The following is a 19,984-nucleotide window of genomic DNA, read 5'->3' as shown; positions in this document are numbered from 1 at the left end:
TTTTCCAAAGAGAAAATAAATGTTAATTCTCTCCCTCAATTGTCATTCAAAATAAGAAATTACAGGTTATTTTCCTTTAAAGGGGAATTCTGTTTCTAATAATAAAAACAAGCATTGGGTTCTTCACTGAAAGAAACTGCTCTGTAAGATCATTTCTCATACTCAAATGTGGTAGTTTCTTTCCTCATGTAATAACTAACAATAGCCATGTAAATATCACATTTTACATTTAGAAATAAAGTAGATCCCTTTTAACTATATTCTTTCATGAAATTTTATATCCCCAATTTTCTAAACAGATATATTCGCTATAATATAAAATAGATACCTGGGCTTTTTTCTCAAGTTAACTTATCGGATAAGCCACTATTCAGAAGAAAACTGAAAAGTCAGTTTTGTCAGTAATTTGCTTATCCTTTTTGCCAATCATCCACACATTTTGGAATATGTATATAAATAATTTTGTTGCTGTTTCTAGTTAGCCACTTAACTCTACTTTACTTTTCAACTCTGAGTTTGGTACCTGACACAGGCTCTCCTGAACTACGTCTCACTCCACGGTTTTCGGTTTCCCTAGGTGCCTTAAGAACCTACATCGAAAGGCCTTATTAGTCTCAATTCTATTTGTAGATTTAAAAAAAAATTAAGGATAATGCTTAGGGGGAGGGAGAGATTGAATAAGCAGTGAATAGATACGGCTTATTTAAAATATTCCTTTTTACTTTTAGCAAAAATGCCTCCACACACTATATACTTTATCTGAATTTTCAATATATTTTGTATATACAGTAGTCCTCCCTTATAGACAAGGTATGTGTTCCAAGACCCATAGTGAATTCTAGAAACCACAGATAGTTCTGAACCCTATATATGTTTTTCCTATACCTACAAACTGTGATAAACCTTAATTTATAAATTAGGCAAGAAATTAACAATAATAATTATAAAATAGAGCAATTATAACAATACGCCTGCATCAGAACTCTTGCGCTTTGGGGCTAGACTGTGACAGTCTGTTTGAAAATCTAGATGGCCTCTAGGAATGACTAATGGGCAGGCAGCATATACAGCAGGACATGCTGGACAAAAAGATGATTCGTGTCCTGATTGAGACATAACAGAATAGCACAAGATCTCATTGAGCCTCAGAATGTACACATTTACAACTTGTGGATTGGTTATTTCTGGAATTTCCATTTCATATTTTCAGACCAGGGTTGACCTTGGCTATCCAATACCACAGAAAATGCAGCCACAGATAAGGGGCCTACTGTGTGGTTGTTTTTGTTTTTGTTTTTTCTGAGACAGGGTCTCACACTGTCGCCCGGGCTGGAGTGCAATGGCACGATCTCGGCTCACTGCAACCTCTGCCTCCCGGGTTCAAGTGATTCTCCTGCCTCAGCCTCCCAAGTAGCTGGGATTACAGGCAATCGCCACCACACCCGGCTAATTTTTTGTATTTTTAATAGAGACGGGGTTTCACTATGTTAGCCAGGCTGCTCTCGAACTCCTGACCTTGTGATCTGCCCGCCTCGACCTCCCAAAGTGACTACTGTATTTCATTTATCTTCAAAACAACTTATTACTCCCCTAAATTACTTCAGTGGGCTCTTAGAAGGTAATATTCACACCAATTGACAGGTATAGTGCAAGCTCTGACATAGGTTAGGTATGCTAAGTTTGAGGTGCAGTGGCATATGCAAATCGTTATGTCCCATGAGCAACTGGAAATGCAGAATCCATGAACTTTGGAGAAAAATTATGCCTAGAGATACAGACATAGTAATCTGTCCATCCATGTTACACTCTAATCCATAAGAGTAGATGAGCTCTTCCAAGATTAATTATAGAAGGAATAAGGCAGCCACATTACAAAACAAATACAGTGAAGAATATGATGAGAAGAAATGTCATAATAAGAATAGTAAGAAATGCAAAACAAACTGGGTTCAAATTCAAACTCACTTTACCCTCTTTGGCCTCATCCACAATGACCGCAATTTACCCTGTTTTCCTGATGTAAAATGAGACCTATAAAACTTCTATGAAGAGTAATTACTTATAAAATTACACATAGAATATAATGGAATGCTAATTACCATGCCAAATAATTCATTTATCAATTATTGTTATTTTGTGGAAAGATACTTTTCTTTTTGTGAAATTCTGCTTTTCAAAACCAAAATGCCATTGAATTTTAGAGGGCTGCTGTGAAACACATCAAATAGATTGCCCCTCTGATTTTTAAATGGATAAAAACGATCATGTCCACACAGCTTTATTTAGTAAATTGAATCCATGTCACCAATGGAAGTCATCTACTCCATCCATAATAATTTATAATTGGATAGCAAGAAAACATGGTACTAAAATGTAAGTATGTTTAGAGCTTCTTCCAAAGTTGCAACATGTTTAATAGGGAAAATTAAAGGGACATTAACACATATTAATAAACTGAGTATTTTTTTTGGAAGAGTGAGTATAGGATGGTTAAAGATAGAATACTGAACTAAACACAAACAAATGACAATAAGAAAAAATAGAAACCTCTGTGTCTTGTTCCCACATAAGACTTATGGAGTTGTGCCAACCTGCTTCATTCCAGAGCAGAGAGTCACTCAGTCACTGAGGCTATATTAGAAAGAGAGAAAGGAAATCCTTTTCTCCCACATTCTCCGTTTCCAAAGATAATAACAGAAAACTAGAGAGTGATGGATTTCACTACTAAGCAGCCATGTCTATTTTACTCATGTCTTTCATTGACTCTCTAAGTCTAGTCTACTGATTTTGCACAATAGAACAAAAGAAATATATGTACAAAAACAAATAAAATCAATGTTGCAAAACTTGTAATATCCCTAAATTTTCCAAAATATAACTGCTGTAGTCACTAAATTAAAACTATAACATCATTCCTATTAGGTCATCATTTGTATTCAAAAGAATGAAGCTTATCACAGAGAAAGGTAAAATAATTAAATTCAGTCATAGAGCCAATGAATCACACTTCTTTTACTTCAGATGATAACCCTGCCAAATCAAACAGTCTGAGTAACCCCCACACACACATCCCAAGCCAAGCCAATCCACTTTTTTCCCCCTGGGTCTTGGGTGCACAGAATCAGACTAACACAATCAGTCATGGTCCTCACTGGTGGACTAGTCCATGAAAAGCCTGTTTTATTTTTTGTTTTCATAGTCTATATTCCCTGTCCTCAGTTCTGTTCCCCTGTCTGCTTCTTATGGTACAATACACAAATAATATTGTATTTCCCATCTATTTCTACTTCTCTCTCTCTCTCCCTCTTTCTTTCTCTCTCTGTTTCATTGTGTGGTGTTTTGTTTTGTTTTGTTTGGTCTTTCTATGTTGGACTATAAAGATGTAAACACTGAATGTTTACTCACTTAGCACATAGTCCCAACCTTGTTCTCCCTTATCTTTCTCTGCTATGGAAGCAGGACATTTGATTTCCCAGCCTTCTTTGCAACTCAGAATGGCATGTGAAAGAATTCTGGCCAATGAGACGGTAAGCTTTTGCTTTCCCTATCAAAAGGACATCAGCGTCCTTGCCATGCCTTCCTTAACCTGACTGTGGTAAGGTGCCTGGAAATAAAACAATCTTACTGCAAAGCTGAAGAGGAAGGATGACAGAGCAGAACTATGGAGAAAGAACTTGGGCCCTTGATGACATCCGTTATTAACTTCTTACCTCCAGACTTCTTATTTGATAAAAATGAGTTCCTAACTAATATAATAGATTTAGTTTGTTCCTTTATTTTCCATTGTATAGCATTTTGTCACATGCATTTATAACTATATTTTGTGTCCATATCACTAACCAAGCACATTTCGGTAATAGCCAACTCTTTGCTATAGGAAACAATGCTGTAATAAACATTCTCATACATGTCTCTTTGTGTGCCTATGCAAGAGTCCATTCTGTTATAGGCTAAATTGTATCTCCTCAAAATTCCTGTGTTGAAGTCCTAAGCCCTAGTACTTCACTCAGAATATGACTGTATTTGGAGATAGGTCTCTTAAAGAGGTGATTAGGTTAAAATGAGGCTGTCAGGATGGACCCTAATTCAATCTTACTGGTGTCCTTATAAGAAGAGGAACTTAGGACATAGAGAAGAAAGGACATCAGGAATGCGCACATAGAGGGGCGACCACGTGAGGAAGGTGGTCATCTGCAAGCCAAGGAAAGAGGCCTCAGAAGAAACTGAACCTGCCAACACCTTGATCTTGGACTTATAGCCTCCAGAATTGTGGAAAAATAAATTTCTCTTGCTTGAAGATCCCAGTCTGTGGTATTTTACTCTGGCAGTCCTAGCAAACTAATACAATTCAGAAGTAGAATTTCTGGGTCAGAATGTGAGTATTCAATTTCAATAAATATTGTCAAATTGGTCTCCAAAACACACCACCAGCAGAGAATCCCTACCTCCTCACCAACACAAGATATTACATGACATTTTAACTCCCACCAACATGGGACATGCAAAGCAGATATCACTATTTTGATTTGCACTTCTGATTACCAGTGTAAATGCTAATCTCTTTTTAGTTGATTAGTCACCCATTCAAATTTCCTTTCTATAAATTCCTTACTTGTATTCTTCACCTGTTTTTCTCCTAGGTTGCCTGTTCATTTCCTTACTTATTTCAAAGAATATATATTGAAAATGTAATCTTTTGTCAGTAATATTCCTTGAAAATATCCACCCCCTCCTTCATATGTCCCTCTTTGTCTAGGATACCTTCCCTTGAACACTCTACCATCTGTAGGTGAAAGTTCCATTTTCTTCGTATCCTTACACATTCTAGGTTATAGCCATACATTAATATTTACCAATTTAATGAGTATGATAAAGTATCCCATTGTTGTTTTAATGTGTCTTTACCCAGTAACTAGTGAAGAAAACTAAGTTTCTTTTGACTTATTTATGGGTCATTCTAATTTTCTTTTCTGTGAATTACCTTTTCACATACCACTGACCCTATTGGATTGTTCCTTTTTTGATTGTTTATCTCTTCCTTATTAATTTTTTTGGAGTTTTTAATAAAATCTTACGATAAATGACTTTTGTTAAATGGTGTATGAGTCAACTATTTTGACAATAACACCATATAAAAAAACCACCACTGAGGTTTAGAACTCAGTGGCCTAAGAAAACATTTATTCTTTCTTGTGGATTTTCAGGTTGGCTAAAGATTGGCTAATTCAGAATGGACCTGGCTTAGCTTGCCCCAAGCTATAGTTTTAGGATCCAGATCTGCTCCACATTTTTCTCATCCTCCTTGGACAAGTAGGCCACTTGGAGCATATTCTTCTCATGAACAGAAACACAAGGCGGACAAATGGAAACATTCAGTACCTCTTAAGGTGAAAGCTCAAAGCTGGCACTCTGCCTTTTCTGCCTGCATTCTAATGGGCAAAGCAAGTCATATGGCCAAGTCTAACTTTTCTGCCCACATTCCAATAGGCAAAGCAAGTCATATGGCCAAGTCTAACATTAATGGAGCAGGGAAAGACACTCTGCCTCTAGTAGGAGGAATTGCAAAGTCACATGGCAAAGGGGATGGATATAGGGAGCCAGAGGATTGGGAAACCATGCGATCCACTTTATATGGATGAATGTAAACATACCCTGTCAATTGGTAGTTTTTGTTTCTTTTTATTGTTTTTTGTCTTTCAATTAATGAATTTTTGCGTTAATGTAATAATTTCAGTATTTTACTTTATGGCTATGTTTTGGGTGTCTTATTTAAGAAATTATGTCCAAGCCATGCGCAGTGGCTCACGCCTGTAATCCCAGCACTTTGAGAGGCCAAGGCGGGTGGATCACAAGGTCAGGAGATAGAGACCATCCTGGCTAACACGGTGAAACCTCGTCTCTACTAAAACTTACACAAAATTAGCCGGGTGTGGTGGTGGGTGCCTGTAGTCCCAGCTACTCGGGAGGCTGAGGCAGGAGAATGGCGTGAACCTGGGAGGTGGAGCTTGCAGTTAGAGGAGATCGTGCCACTGCACTCCAGCCTGGGCGACAGAGCAAGATTCCGTCTAAAAAAAAAAGAAAGAAAGAAAGAAATTATGTCCTATCCTAAGATCATAAATAATTTTCCTCTAGAATGCAATCATAGGGATCAATAACCAATATATTTTAAATTAACATATGCCTAAATGTAAGTTTATATCATATAAACTAAAGGCTGAGGTACCTAAGTTAAGTAATCAAAATTAAAAATATTTACCCAAGGATGACTACTTATTTCAGTTGAATTTTTGAGCTTGGTCTTTAAAATATATTAATGATACAGGCTGACAGAGAAGAGAAAGACCCAGGAATTAAAAGAAATCACAAAACTTGATTGTCTTTTATAAACAGATCTTTATTAATCTAAGCAATATAGGTATATTCAAAAATGCAAAGCACAAGAACACAGAAAAATATATACAGTCTTCTGAGGTCATGCCATTGGAAAAGGAAAAAATAAACTTTCACAGAACTGAACAATTATAAAATGATATATGTTATGATGTCATATTTGTAAAATATATGTGTATATATGGTAATAGCAGGGTCCACTTCAACAGTTTTGGGTAAAAATGAGGTCATTCCTATTAATTTTTCAAGCTAAAATCACTTCCCAGTTGCCAGACTGGCAGGGAATCCAGTATCTCTCTTGTCTCTCAAATTGTTCAGGAACTCTGGGGGCGTCTCCATTCATATGCCACAAAGAAAGAAAACCAGAGACGTGGATTAGAATACAAGTGGGCTCTGTTGAAGGATGCTGGTATTCTGTTCCTGGCACACAGTTTACTGATGGAAGCTGACTCCCCATAGTCCAGTGAGACCCTTTCTCCTGCTGCACTCTTGCTGTTGCTGCTGTGGATCCTGTGAGAGGTCACAATGATTTAAGACAAGCATACAATTCCTGCACATGTATGGCACAGAACCCATGCCTTCAACGTTTTAATTTACCAAGCCTAATGGCTGAGTCAGGAGGACCTTCCAGTCAGTTACACATGTGCCAGAAACAAACCCTTCTAGGGTAACATAGGCCACAAGGGGGGTTCTAGTTTAAGGGTCTTTGGTGTTCTTTCTCACTAGCAAATTTTAATCAGGACTAATTTGATGCAGGGGTCAGGGGAACTCTTCCTAACAACAGATATATTGTAAAAGGAAAGAGTCCAGGTCTGCAGTCTTCTCATGTTTGAAGGTTCCCAGACTCTACAAATTTCTTCCAGTCTCCCCAGTGTTGACCAGCACTGCAGCTGAAACAAGACTAGAAAGGGCAAGCTTTGTCAAGTTAGAAAAAGACCTTTTTACACTAGTATCAGAGACACAAAAGGATAAGGATCTCATTAATAATTTCCAAACACTGGAGGAAATTTTCCCTTACCTTAAGGTTCACAGATAAAATATGAAATGCCCACTTTGAATTTCAGATAAACAAAGAATAATTTTCTGGCATAAGTATGTCCTATGCAATATTTGGGGCATACTTACACACACACGCCTGCACACACACACATATTTGTTGTTTTTGAAATTTAAATCAAGAGTGTGTCCTGTATTTTTATTTACTAAATCTGGACACTTTACCTTATCTACTTCATGAATTACAAACGGAGGAAAAAGGAAGCTGAAACTCACTTGTGCCTAAATTTGCAACAGCACAGAGTCAGACCCTCACATCTCACCCATGTATCCTCACATCCTATCAAAGACTTGGGGCTGACACAACCAATCAAAAAGTCAGCTTGCACTCCCTTACTTCAAAGAAGCTGCTTTTCAGGTAGCCACGGGTGTTTCCTAGCCACCTCCTAGCAATACATTTCTAACTACACTCAGCCAGAAGACTTTGAGTCCCAGAAATGCAGCACTGGATGAGAGAGGACAAGGAAAGAATGACATATTGTACTCCGGTATGAGAAAGCCCCAACAGAGAAGGCAGACACAAGAAAAATGCAGGCAAAAGGGTGCTCTGGAGATTAGGTTTTATGTATCTCTTTTAGAAAGGTGAATTGAATTGCTTCAAATTATCTCGGGTTAAATTCACCTCCAAGTCGAGGAACAAATAATATGAATAGGAAAAGAGTTGCCCCGATGGAAATGTACCTCATGTAGCCCAGAAACTTAACAAGATACTTGGCCTTCACTTTTAAGATTTGAGAGAATAATTCTGTAGAATCAAAACTAATAGTGATGGAGCTCAAAGGCTACACATACCTCATTTATGACAAACACCAGGACTAAATATAAATCTTATGCATTTCAAAAATAATAGAAAAAAAACAAAATTTAAAAATTGTGTAACATAAAAGAGGAAGATACTTTCTTAAAGATGTAAGGGAAAATTATCTCCAAGACAAAAGAAAATTTAGAATACATATCTTCTGTGTTCTCGGTGAAATACCCAAAAATGTAAATTCTAGGAAAGAAGTCATGGAAAGGCTAAAAAGAAAAGAAAGTTGACTGAAGTAACAGGTCAAGATAAAAAGAGACCTGGCAAAGATTTAAACATCCAAGAATTTGGCAAAAGCAAAAGACAATAAAGTAATTAAAATCTGAAGCATTCCTTTCCTTTATCTCCTGCCTCTCTACCAGCAGCTTCATCATTCAGAGGGCAAAAGAAGCAAAGAATGGAACTGCTACCCTGGATTTAATTATTACCAACAAAGAATGATACGTTAAGGAAGTGAAAGTGACAGGAACCTTGGGGAAAATTGAACATATCACCTTAGAGTTCATTACAGCGAAGAAAGAAAACACAAAGCAAAGTAAGACAAGTATCTTAGATTGCTTAGCAGTTGAGAGTAAAGAGAAGTATATCCCAGAGCCACAGAGTTTAAATGAAAAACAGGTCAAAAAACTTAAGCCATTACTACATCACACAGATGGTATACAAGGAGCTTTCTAAAAAGCTGAGATGTTTAAAGAACACACAAAAGAAGAAGGAAGAGGGTAAAGGTTAGGATGAACACATCATTGTAGTATTGGTCTGTTAGAAAAGTGGTGTAACCCTAGGATGAGCGAAGACTTAAACAACACAAAAACTTTTACGATTATGTTTGAGGATGGAAGGACAAAAAAGGTACAAGTCCCCTCCTCCCCCAGGCAGATTTCATATTAACAAGAAATAGAGAGAAAACAAAATGACAATATTTTTACTTTGCTTTCATCTTGTCTCCCAAGGAAAATGGTCTTTAAAATGAAAAGATTGTACCAACAATATTGAGAGGAAATTGATAAACAAGAAAGGAGAAAAGATAGCAAGAGAATGCTTAACAATTTAGATAAATGCCCATTGCTGGGTATATTCTATTAAAGCAGGGTTTCTCATCTTCAGTACTATTGACATTTGAGGCTGGATAACTCTTTATGGGGCGGGGCTTTCCTGTGTGTTGTAAAATGTTTAGCAGCATCCGTGGCCTCTACCCACTAGATGCCAAAACAACCTGCCCCCCAGTTATGACAGCCAAAAATGTCTCCAGACATTGCCAAATGTCCTCTGGGAAGCAAAAGCACCCTGAGTTGAGAACCAGTATTTTACAGGGCACTGAAAAACACGTACATATTATCACAGAATTCTTGCCGGCATTTGGCATAATAATGAAAAATGAGAGTGGTAACAGAATATTGGGAATTGACAAATGTTTTCCATATATCAGAAAAGTAGAATTTAAAAAGTAAAACCAAATTCTACCTTGGTCTCTAGAAAAGTATAAAAATATTATTAATTAGAAAAGAGAACAATGATTTTTTGCTACCTTGGTATAGGTTCATTAAGAGCCACTCATACTAAACTAACTTAATTTTCTTCTTTTCGTTTTTTTAAAAAAAATAATTGCTAAAAAGATAAAATTGGTTTTTTGTGAAATATTCTTTGCCAAGATAAAGAAATGTGAGCTATCTCATACACTGTTGGTCAAAGTGAATATTGGTAAAATCTCTGTGAAAAGCATGCTGGCAGTATCCATAAAATTTTATATGCACAAATTCTTGAACAAAGTAATGCCACTTCTAGGGATCTGAACATATGTACAAAGACGTATATCACGAACTGCAGAATTGTTTGTAGCAACAAAAGGGAGAAACAACCTAAATGTGCATCAGTAACGGACTAGTTAAATAAACTGTCATATATTCTTTCATTGGTGTGACTTGTAATTATTATTAGAGGGTCAGAAAAGCCTTAAAAAATATATAGAGTCTAATTGGATGTCAGTTGAGTAACAGTAGGAGAGATATTAAAAATATTTAACAACCAGCATGGCTCAGGCCCCAAGAAATCAGAGCTTAACCTGGAGCTGTCTTGGAAGCCTCATCCTTTGCCAAGTGTTTACCTTTCAGTTGCTGGCTCTAGGAAAGGTCCAGGGGGTCTCAAGCAGAGGCCAAGTGAAAGAAAATCACTGGTAAGGGTAAGGGAGAAGTACAAAAACATTTCATATTTTAACAATTTGTATGGCCTCACTAGGGAATATCAGTCCTCACTAACAGATAAAACAACATTAAAATAATTCAGAATAACATGGAGCAATAAATTGACTGACTGAAATAGAACCCAGATTTCACCAATCAAACATGGCTTGGGTGAGATTTTAGAAGGTCACAGGAATCAGATTCTTCCAGGAAAGCTGTGATGGGGCTTCCAGTGTCCAGCCCAAAAGCACCAAATGGTAGAAAACAGTACTTCTGTATCACTGTCCAATCTTCCCAGCTGCATTGTTTTTGACTGTTTCTCTGGCTTTCCTGGAGAATCTATGAGCTGCCTAATGTCATTTATGAAACTCTTGTTGCTTAAACCAGCTAAAGTAGAGTTTAGTTATAATCAAAAACCCTGGCTAAGGTACCCTTTACTAAAATAAATGTACATATATAACTTTTGTATTTTAAAAAAGTTAATTTTTATGAATGACTTTTTAAAAGGATATGTGGGCAGATTAGTTACAGATCTGAGGAAACACCTGGTTGAAGAAATAAATCCAAAAGAGCAGTATAGAGATCTAGATCCCAAAAGCCCATCTGAATATTAGCTGTGTATCAACCACCAGAGGCACTTCTTAAAAATACAAATGTGGACCCAAATCAATGGCTCACTTTCTTACAAGTAATAACTAATTTTAAAATATGATGGAAGGAAAGAAATCATTTATGATACCAATCAAAATTTTTTAAATACTGATATGAAAACAACTTTAAAACTCTACTGAGGGTCATAAAAGAAGAATTAAGTAAACTAAAAAGGGATGTATAGGCAAATTGAACACTACAAAAGTGTTAATTCTCCCTGTTAAATGTCCACAGACCACATGAGAACTTGATAAAACGTTAAAATCCATCTAGAAATACATATTATGTGATTACATCTAGGAAAATCCTGAAAGGACAGAAAAGAATATGGAGGATTATTCCTTCCAGTTATTAAAACACATTATGAAATGAAGTTATTTAAAAAGTAGGGACTGGAAAAAATAGGAACAAATATTAATAGAAAAGGAAAGACAGCTGAGAAATGTACTCTAATATAAACTTAGCTTATGATAAATATGGCTTTTCAAATTATCAGGAAAAAGGGTGATTCTTAAATAAATTATAATGGATCAACTGAATAAACATTTAGGAGAAAAATTAAAAATAAAGCTTACTCCCTGCTCACTCTTTTGCCCAAATTCAATTACAGATGTAGCAAGAATTTTAAAGTTCTGAAAGTATGAATATATAAGTTTAGGTATAATAAACTTATAATAACTAAATGGAAATGTTTATGTATAATACATTTTTAAAGTATGAATAATAAATTTATAATAATTAAGCAGAAAGCCCTTTCTAAGAAAAACTCAAAACCCAGAAGCTACAAAGGAAGAGGTTTAAAATTTTGACTACAAAAATATTTTGTTTTCTATATAATTCAAAAATAAAACAAAAGTCAAAAAATAAACAACAAATTATGGAGAAATATCTGGAACATATTAAACAGGCAAAAAGCTAATTTTCTTAATTTACCATGGTGGGATAAAAAGAACTCAGTCAGGCGCGGTGGCTCAAGCCTGTAATCCCAGCACTTTGGGAGGTCGAGGCAGGTGGATCATGAGGTCACAAGACCAAGACCATCCTGGCTAACATGGTAAAACCCCATCTCTATTAAAAATTTTAAAAAAAAAAAAAAATTAGCCGGGCATGGTGGTGGGTGCCTATAGTCCCAGCTACTCAGGAGGCTGAGGCAGGAGAATGGCGTGAACATGGGAGGTGGAGCTTGCAGTGAGCTAAGAAGGTGCCACTGCACTCTAGCCTGGGCGACAGGGTCAGACTCCACCTCAAAAAAAAAAAAAAAAAAGAAAAAAATTGGGCGAGGATTTGTAAAGCCAATTTATGTAAAAAAAAAGGGCAATGGGCTAATAAGTACTTAGAAATTGTTCAATTGTACTCACAATTAATTAAATGCAAATCAAATTAACCAAGATATTATTTTCACCAAGTAGCCAAAATTGAAAATTTTTGATATGGTATCATCTGTGCTGGTTAAGTATTGGGAACACAAGCTCTCAGTATACACTGTTGAAGGGGTGTAAACTGACATGAACTTCTGGAAGAGAAATATGATAATATATCTTAAATTATAAATTATGCATACTCTTTAATGACTTGAATATTTCCAATTAAATGTAATAGTTATGAAATTTTAAAACAAATATTCCCATTGATACAGTAATTCCACTTCCATGAATGTATCCTAAGTATACACTCAAAAACTACACCAGGATATATGAACAAGAATATTCATTGCACACAGTAACATGACAAAACAAACAAAAAATACTGAAAACCACAAACATGCCCATCCATTCAGAATAGGCTAAATAAATTCTGTTACATACATAGAGTAAAACACAACAAAGCTGCTGGAAATAATGAGGCAGGTCTATTAGAACTGCTATGCATCTGTCTTAACCAAATATAACTGTCTTAAGCAGGAAGAAGATACAAGATCAAGCTGCATAATGTTATGCCTTTTTTTCTTGACCCAAATTAGGGTTCTGTCAATTAGCAAGCAGAGGAGAATACATGGATATTTCATAGGCAACCAACAGTGTCTATCATAGACTATTTGATCCTTAAAAGTAAGATTCCTTTGTAATCCCACATTGGGAAAATAAAAACTGCAGAATCTAACAGAAGAGCAAGTTAATCCTGCAAATTCCCATGAAAACATGACCCATGAGCTTCAGCCCTGGACCAAGACAGAATCCAGGATCCCTTCTGGAGAATCTCAGAGAAATTGGATTATTTATTACTCTCTCTTCACCCCCATCCACAAAAACACACACATTAGAAAGGAAACATCATGAGGACAGGGTCTATTTTTGGTTCACTGGTATTTATCCCCAGACTAAGAATTACGTCTGGCACACAAGTCATCTAGAATGAATGAATGAATTCCAAACCAACATTAGAGTAGACCCAATGTAGCCCTTTGGCAATCCTGCCTCTCAGTTATTCCATGGGCTCCTCAGTGAGCTAACTCTGGGCCTCTTTGAACTGATGCCACCTCTAGAGGCCTCATCAACTGAGAATTGATAATTCATTTATTACCCAGTTAATTGTATACCTTTATCCCAATTCCCTGCCTTCATGCATATAGGTAAGCATGTGTCCAGAATTGGTTCCTTCTGGGTTCTTGGTCTCACTGACTTCAAGAATGAAGCCATGGACCCTCACGATGAGTGTTACACTCTTAAAAATGTGCGTCCAGAGTTTGTTCCTTCAGATGTTCAGATGTGTCCGGAGTTTCTTCCTTCCGGTGGGTTCATGGTCTTGCTGACTTCAGGAGTGAAGGCACAGACCTTCACAGTGAGTGTTACAGCTCTTAAAGGCTGCAGGTCCAGAGTTGTTTGTCCTCCCAGTGGGTTCATGGTCTCGCTGACTTCAGCAATGAAGCCACAAACCCTCATGGTGAGTGTTACAGCTCATAAAGGTAATGCGAATCCAAAGAATGAGCAGCAGCAAGATTTATGGTGAAGAGCAAAAGAACAAAGCTTCCACCCTGTGGAAGGGGCCCCGACCGGGTTGCCACTGCAGGTTCAGGTGGCCGTTTATTCCCTTATTTGGCCCCACCCACGTCCTGCTGATTGGTCCATTTTACAGAGCGCTGACTGGTCCGTTTTACTGAGTGCTGATTGGTCCATTTTTACAGAGTGCTGATTGGTGCATTTACAAACCTTTAGCTAGATACAGAGCGCTGATTGGTGTGTTTACAATCCTTTAGCTAGACAGAAAGTTCTCCAAGTCCCCACCTGACCCAGAAGCCCAGCTGGCCTCACCTCTCAATCCCCCCTCTAAACAGGACACCTCAACTACTGTTGGGAATTGGGCGATGACCATTCTGGCTACTTCCTGCTGGACAGGGGCGAATAAGGGGCCTGCCCTGCAGCTGTAGTGTCCTCCAGAGGGGAACTCTTTAGGCCACTGAAAGGGTCAGTGGGTCACTCCAGGGGTCCTCAGTAGAAGTTGTTAGTTGAGCTCATTTGGGGTTCCATTTGTAAGACCATCTGTAGCTTGATGGCCTCGATTCTAGAGGAAACAAATTTGACAAGGAGTTTAAAAATATAAGGCCCGAAGGCGAGTAATAGCAAGATGGCTGTCATGGGACCTAGAAAGGGGAGAAGTCATATTGCCCAACTCCAGAGGTTAGTATAAGAGTTTGAAAGGTGTTGACTGATTTCAAAAGCCGTTTCCTGTAAACGCTGGGCAGCATGTCATACTATCCCTGACTGGTTAGTGTAAAAGCAACACTCTTCCCCTAAGAAGGTGCAAAGTCCTCCTTTCTCAGCACTGAGGAGGTCTAGGCCTCAGGGGTTTTGGAGAGTCACTGCTGCCAAAGAGTGTATTTGGGATTGTAGAGTAAGGATAGATTTGTTATTTCTTGCAAACTGTCTGAGAAATCCTTCGAGTGTGTGTGGTAGTAGGATAATACATGTTACACTGTTAACTTTTAGCAAATTTTACCTTTGTTGAAACCCTTATAAGTTTGGGATTTTAATTATTCTTTGCTATAAAACTTCGTTCAGTCCATATTAACTTAGAATTAGTATAGATGGCTCCTTTCTGATTCTGTAAGTACTTTAAGATTTAGCTGAGTGCAAACAGCTGGCATGTTTGAGCAGACAAATTATTAGGCAATTTTCCTAAGTCTGCTTCTACAAAAGTTTCCTTATCACTTACTGAACACCCATTGTGTCTTTTTCCCTTAATCATCCAGGAGGAACCATCTATCGTCCTGTCCTGAAGGGAGTTCCTCCTAGGTCTGGTCAGATCTTTGTATGATAATTAATTACAAATTAGATCCCGTTAGGATACCTGCTGGGTTAAGGATGTTTGATAAGAATGCCATGGGTTGTCAGAGGCCTCAGTGCTTTCGGGCTATGCCCTTGTTTACACTGACAATAAGGTGGTATTGGATGTTATAGGGTTACAGAGAAGACCTTCAATTATCAATTATGGGTTTCAAATTTACCCTGGCTTTTAAAGGAATAGGGTACACTGCTTTCTCTTTACTACTTCTATCTCTCTCTTTCTCCATTTTTGACTTCTTCTTTGTCTCTCTCTTTCTCTCTTTCTCTGACTCCCTTTGTCTCCTCCTCTCTTTCCTTTTTTGACTTTCTGTCTCTCTCTCTTCCTCTCTCTCTCTGTCTCTCTGACTCCTTTGTCTCTGTCTCTTCCTCTGTCTCCTTCTCTTTGTCTCTCCATTTCTTCTCTCTTTCCTTCTGTCTTTGACTTTGTCTCTCTCTTTCTCTTTCTTTCTCTCTGTCTTTCCTCGCTGCTGGTTTTGGCAATATAAGACTGCCACCTCCTTGGGTTTTTGCACTGTGTGCAATAACTCCATGGTTTCCTTGTGATATTTAATGGGGGTTCCCCCAGAGGTTAGAACTCCCTTTCTTTCCATATTGCAGCATGGGCATGTAGGATTAGATAAGCATACTTGCTATCTGTATATACATTTATTCTTCTTCCCTTTCCCAGTTCTAAGGCTTGGGTAAGTGCCACTAGTTCTGCTAAATGGGCACTGGTCCCTGGGGGAAGAGGCTTACTTTCAAATACTGTTATTATGGCATAACCTGCCCTTTATATCCCATTCTCCACAAATGAACTTTCATCGGTATATAGGTTAAGGTCAGGATTAGCTAAGGGGACTTCTAAGAGATCACCTCAGGCGGCATAAGTCTGGACTATAACCTGTTGGCAGTCATGCTTGACCAGCTCCCCATCCTCTGGTAGAAAAGCGGCAGGGCTGAGGGCTGCACATGTACACACTTGAAGCACTGGTCCCTCAAGGAGTAGTGCCTGATATCTAAGCAGGCGGTTGTCTGATAGCCATAAACTTCCTTTGGCACCTAGTATGCCATTTACATCATGAGTAGTCCAGACAGTGAGATCCTTTCCTTGTATTACTCTGATAGCCTCTGACACTAAGACAGCTACTGCCACAACTACCTGTAAACAGTGAGGCCAGTCTTTTGCTACTGTATCAATTTCCTTACTTAGGTATGCCACTGGTTGTGGGGTTGCCCCACGAGTCTAAGGACCCCGATTTATTCCTGCTGTCTCTATCATGTATAAATAAAAGTTTCATCCTGTGGGAAGGCTTAAGGCTGGAACTTCAGTTTGTTCCTTCCAATGCCCAGACTTCAGAGTTGATTCCCTCCTCAAGCAAGGACAACAAAGGGGTAACGTGTTCCCCATATTCACAGATAATAGCTCCAGCTTTGGCTAATATGTCCCTCCCTAATAAGGGTGTGGGACTTTCAGGCATAACAAGAAAGGCATGTGAAAAGAGCAAAGTCTCACAATTACAACTGAGGAGGTGGGAGAAATACCTGGTTACAGGCCATCCCAGGATTCCTCAGATGGTAACAGACCTTCAGGACAGCTGTCTGTGACAGGAGATTAATGCTGAGAAGGCTGTGCCAGTGTCCAGGAGGAAGTCAACTTCCTGGCCCTCAATGGTTAAACGTACCAGGGGCTCAGTGAGGGTGATGACATGAGCTGGCGCTTGCCCCAGGCACCCTCAGTCCTGTTGTTGGATCATCTGGTTCGGGGTTTCTGGCCCAAAGAATCATTGCACTCTGGGGCAGTAGGCCTTCCAGTGATTGCCTCAGCATAGTGTACATGGGTGAGGGGGCAGCTTGTTTGTCATAGAACAATCTTTTTTAAAGTGTCCTTGCAAACCACACTGATAGCAAAGCTTTACCAGCTGATTGCCCTGCTCCATTTTCTGTCCTCTATGAACCACCACAGTTTGTCTGTCTGAGGGCCATGACTAAGGCTGCGGCCTTTCTTTGATCTCGCTTTTCCTTTTGGGCCTGTTCCTCTTGGTCCCTATTATAGAACACCGAGGTTGCCACGTTTAATAATGCCTCTAGATTTTGTTCAGGGTCCAGGGCTCGCTCTTGGAGCTTTCTCTTGATATATGTGGCTGACTGGGTAATAAACTTATCTTTTAGAATCAATTGACCCTCGAGTGAGTCAGGTGACAGGGGGGTATATTTTCTTAAGGCTTCCCATAGCCACTCGAGGAAGGCAGAAAGATTTTCTTCCTTTCCCTGAGTTATGGTGGACATCATTGAATAATTCATGGGCTTTTTCCTAATTCTCCTTAGTCCTTCTAGAACACAGGTCAACAGATGTTTGTGACTCCAGTCCCCATGATCTGAGTCGAGGTCCCAGTGGGGATCCATACTGGGGATGGCTTGCTGACCGGTAGGGAATTTGTCCCTTTCTTCAGCTGTCATTCTATCATGTACTTGACTAAGATACCAGGTATCTCCAAATTCTTAGGCTACAGCTAAAGCCACATTCTTTTCATTAAAGGCCAGGGTTTGATCTAATAACACGACATCTCTCCAAGTGAGGTCAAAGGTTTGACCTAGACCCTGTAGGACATCTATATACCTATCAGGATCATCTGAAAACTTCCCCATATCTGGCTTGATCTGCTTTAAATCAGAGAGGGAGAAGGGGACATGTGCCCAGGTTGGGCAAAAGTCCCCTCCTCCTACAGCTTGAAGGGGACATAAACAATAGCCCAGGGGTTTTTGTGGTCCTTTGGAGATTTCTTTGCTTGTTTCCTTCTGGGTGGTGAAGATTAGAGGAGGCTTATCATTAATAGGAAGGGGAGATATAGGAAGACCAGGATATAGAGGTAAGCTGAGAGGTCCTCCTGTGGGACGTAAATTGCAAGCTTTGCATAGTTGTATATTCTCCTTCATTGAAAAGAAAGCTTGGACATAAGGTATTTCACTCCATTTGCCTTCCCTCTTACAGAAAAGGTCAAGCTGCAGGATAGTATTATAATTTATACTTCCCTCAGGTGGCCATTTCCCCATCAGAGAGAGAATACTGGGGCCAGGCCATAGTGCAGAAAAAAATGAGCTGCCTCTTTTTCAGGGTTTGCAGGTCAAATTGGTCCCAATGACTTAGGATGCATTTCAAGAGTGAGCCTGTTGATGCCTGAGTGTTTCCCATCTGAAAGACAAAACTGCCCACGATTTTGGTTTGTTTCTCCCCCTGCCCAAGAACCCGCAACGGTCCCTGGACACTGCTGATCAGAATAGTTGTGCTCACCGACATAGCAGCAGAAACACTAGTTTTCCTCTTAGACCACAAAGAGGACCGAGGAAGGTCAGACTTAGTGGCCCTTACCGACGCACTCTTGAAAAACTGTTAGAGTCCTAAGCATTCTCCTGTTAGTATTGGGACCTTACCAGTATCCTATAAAGATGTTATGCCCCATAAATGAAGTGGACGGCCATACCCTGAGGGAGGGAAGGGATCTCCAGAGTTGGAAGAGTGATGCCTTTTGTCCTCACTTATATGAATAGGAAATATACCATTCCTGAATCTCCCCATATCCTAGCTTCAGGAATAGCTTTTGTTAGGCCCGTTTGTCTGAGGAGGAATCCTAAAATTCTAGACAGTCCCCCGCCCTGACAGGGCTTTGGGCAAAAATTATGTCTTTCTGATTGGTAAGCCCGGGTGCCTAAAGAAGGTAACAGAGTCCTGAAGTTTATACTAGAAATCATTCTTATAGGAGAAACTAGAAAAGTACCAGAGACAGGGAGTGGTTTTTAGAAGCAGACTAGCCTTGGAGAAGAGAGGTGAAAGGAAGTTTGTCTGACAGGCATTAGGACCCAGGAGGCATGGGTCAGGACAGATAGGATAGATGGGCGAGTCTCACTTGGGTGCCATGACTTTGAGAGTTCTGCTCATGGCCGCAGGAGCAACAAACTTGTTGTTGGGACCCCAGAGCCGAATGGCTTTCCTCTCTGTCGACCCTCTGCTCAGCCCAGAAGTACAGGAAAAGTGGAAGCTGGTTCCAGGCAAACCAACACTCCCAATTCCGAAGGATCAGGGGTTGTTAGAGAGCCCTTTCTCAGAAAGCCTGACACCCATATCTTTAGTCCGGTGGCCATGCTAGTTACTTTTAGCTGGCCAACAGGTGCCCAGTATTTAAGCCCCAAATTCTAAGGAAAAACAGGATAGAACAGCAAGCGAAGGGGTCCGATGGTACTCACCACTTGGCGATAGGCGACAGTCCCATCTGGGTCACCAAAATGTGTCCAGAATTGGTTCCTTCTGGTGGGTTCTTGGTCTCACTGACTTCAAGAATGAAGTCGCAGACCCGCGTGGTGAGTGTTACCACTCTTAAAGATGGTGTGTCCAGAGATTGCTCCTTCCGATGTTCAGATGTGTCCAGAGCTTCTTCCTTTCAGTGGGGTTGTGGTCTTGCTGACTTCAGGAGTGAAGCCACAGACCTTCACAGTGAGTGTTACAGCTCTTAAAGGCAGCACATCTGGAGTTGTTTGTTCCTCCTGGTGGGTTCATGGTCTTGCTGACTTCAGGAATGAAACCACAGACCCTCACCGTGAGTGTTACAGCTCATAAAGGCAGTGTGGACCCAAAGAGTGAGCAGCAGCAA

At 39.4% G+C, this 19,984-nt stretch overlaps 1 protein-coding gene across 1 annotated transcript in view; it reads right to left on the bottom strand.

Annotated features, from left to right (window-relative positions):
- Nucleotides 1-5,960, bottom strand: part of CTNNA3 (catenin alpha 3) — a 1,797,749-nt gene extending 1,791,789 nt beyond the window's left edge. The window contains exon 1 of the mRNA XM_033209585.1: nucleotides 5,914-5,960. The gene's annotated coding sequence lies outside the window, so the exon portion shown is untranslated. The remainder of the gene's footprint in view (nucleotides 1-5,913) is intronic.
- Nucleotides 5,961-19,984: the final 14,024 nt, after the last annotated feature.

This window comes from Trachypithecus francoisi, unplaced genomic scaffold, assembly GCF_009764315.1.
Source record: "Trachypithecus francoisi isolate TF-2019V2 unplaced genomic scaffold, Tfra_2.0 Lachesis_group9, whole genome shotgun sequence".
NCBI lineage: Eukaryota > Metazoa > Chordata > Mammalia > Primates > Cercopithecidae > Trachypithecus > Trachypithecus francoisi.
This window is presented reverse-complemented; position numbering and strand designations above follow the sequence as displayed.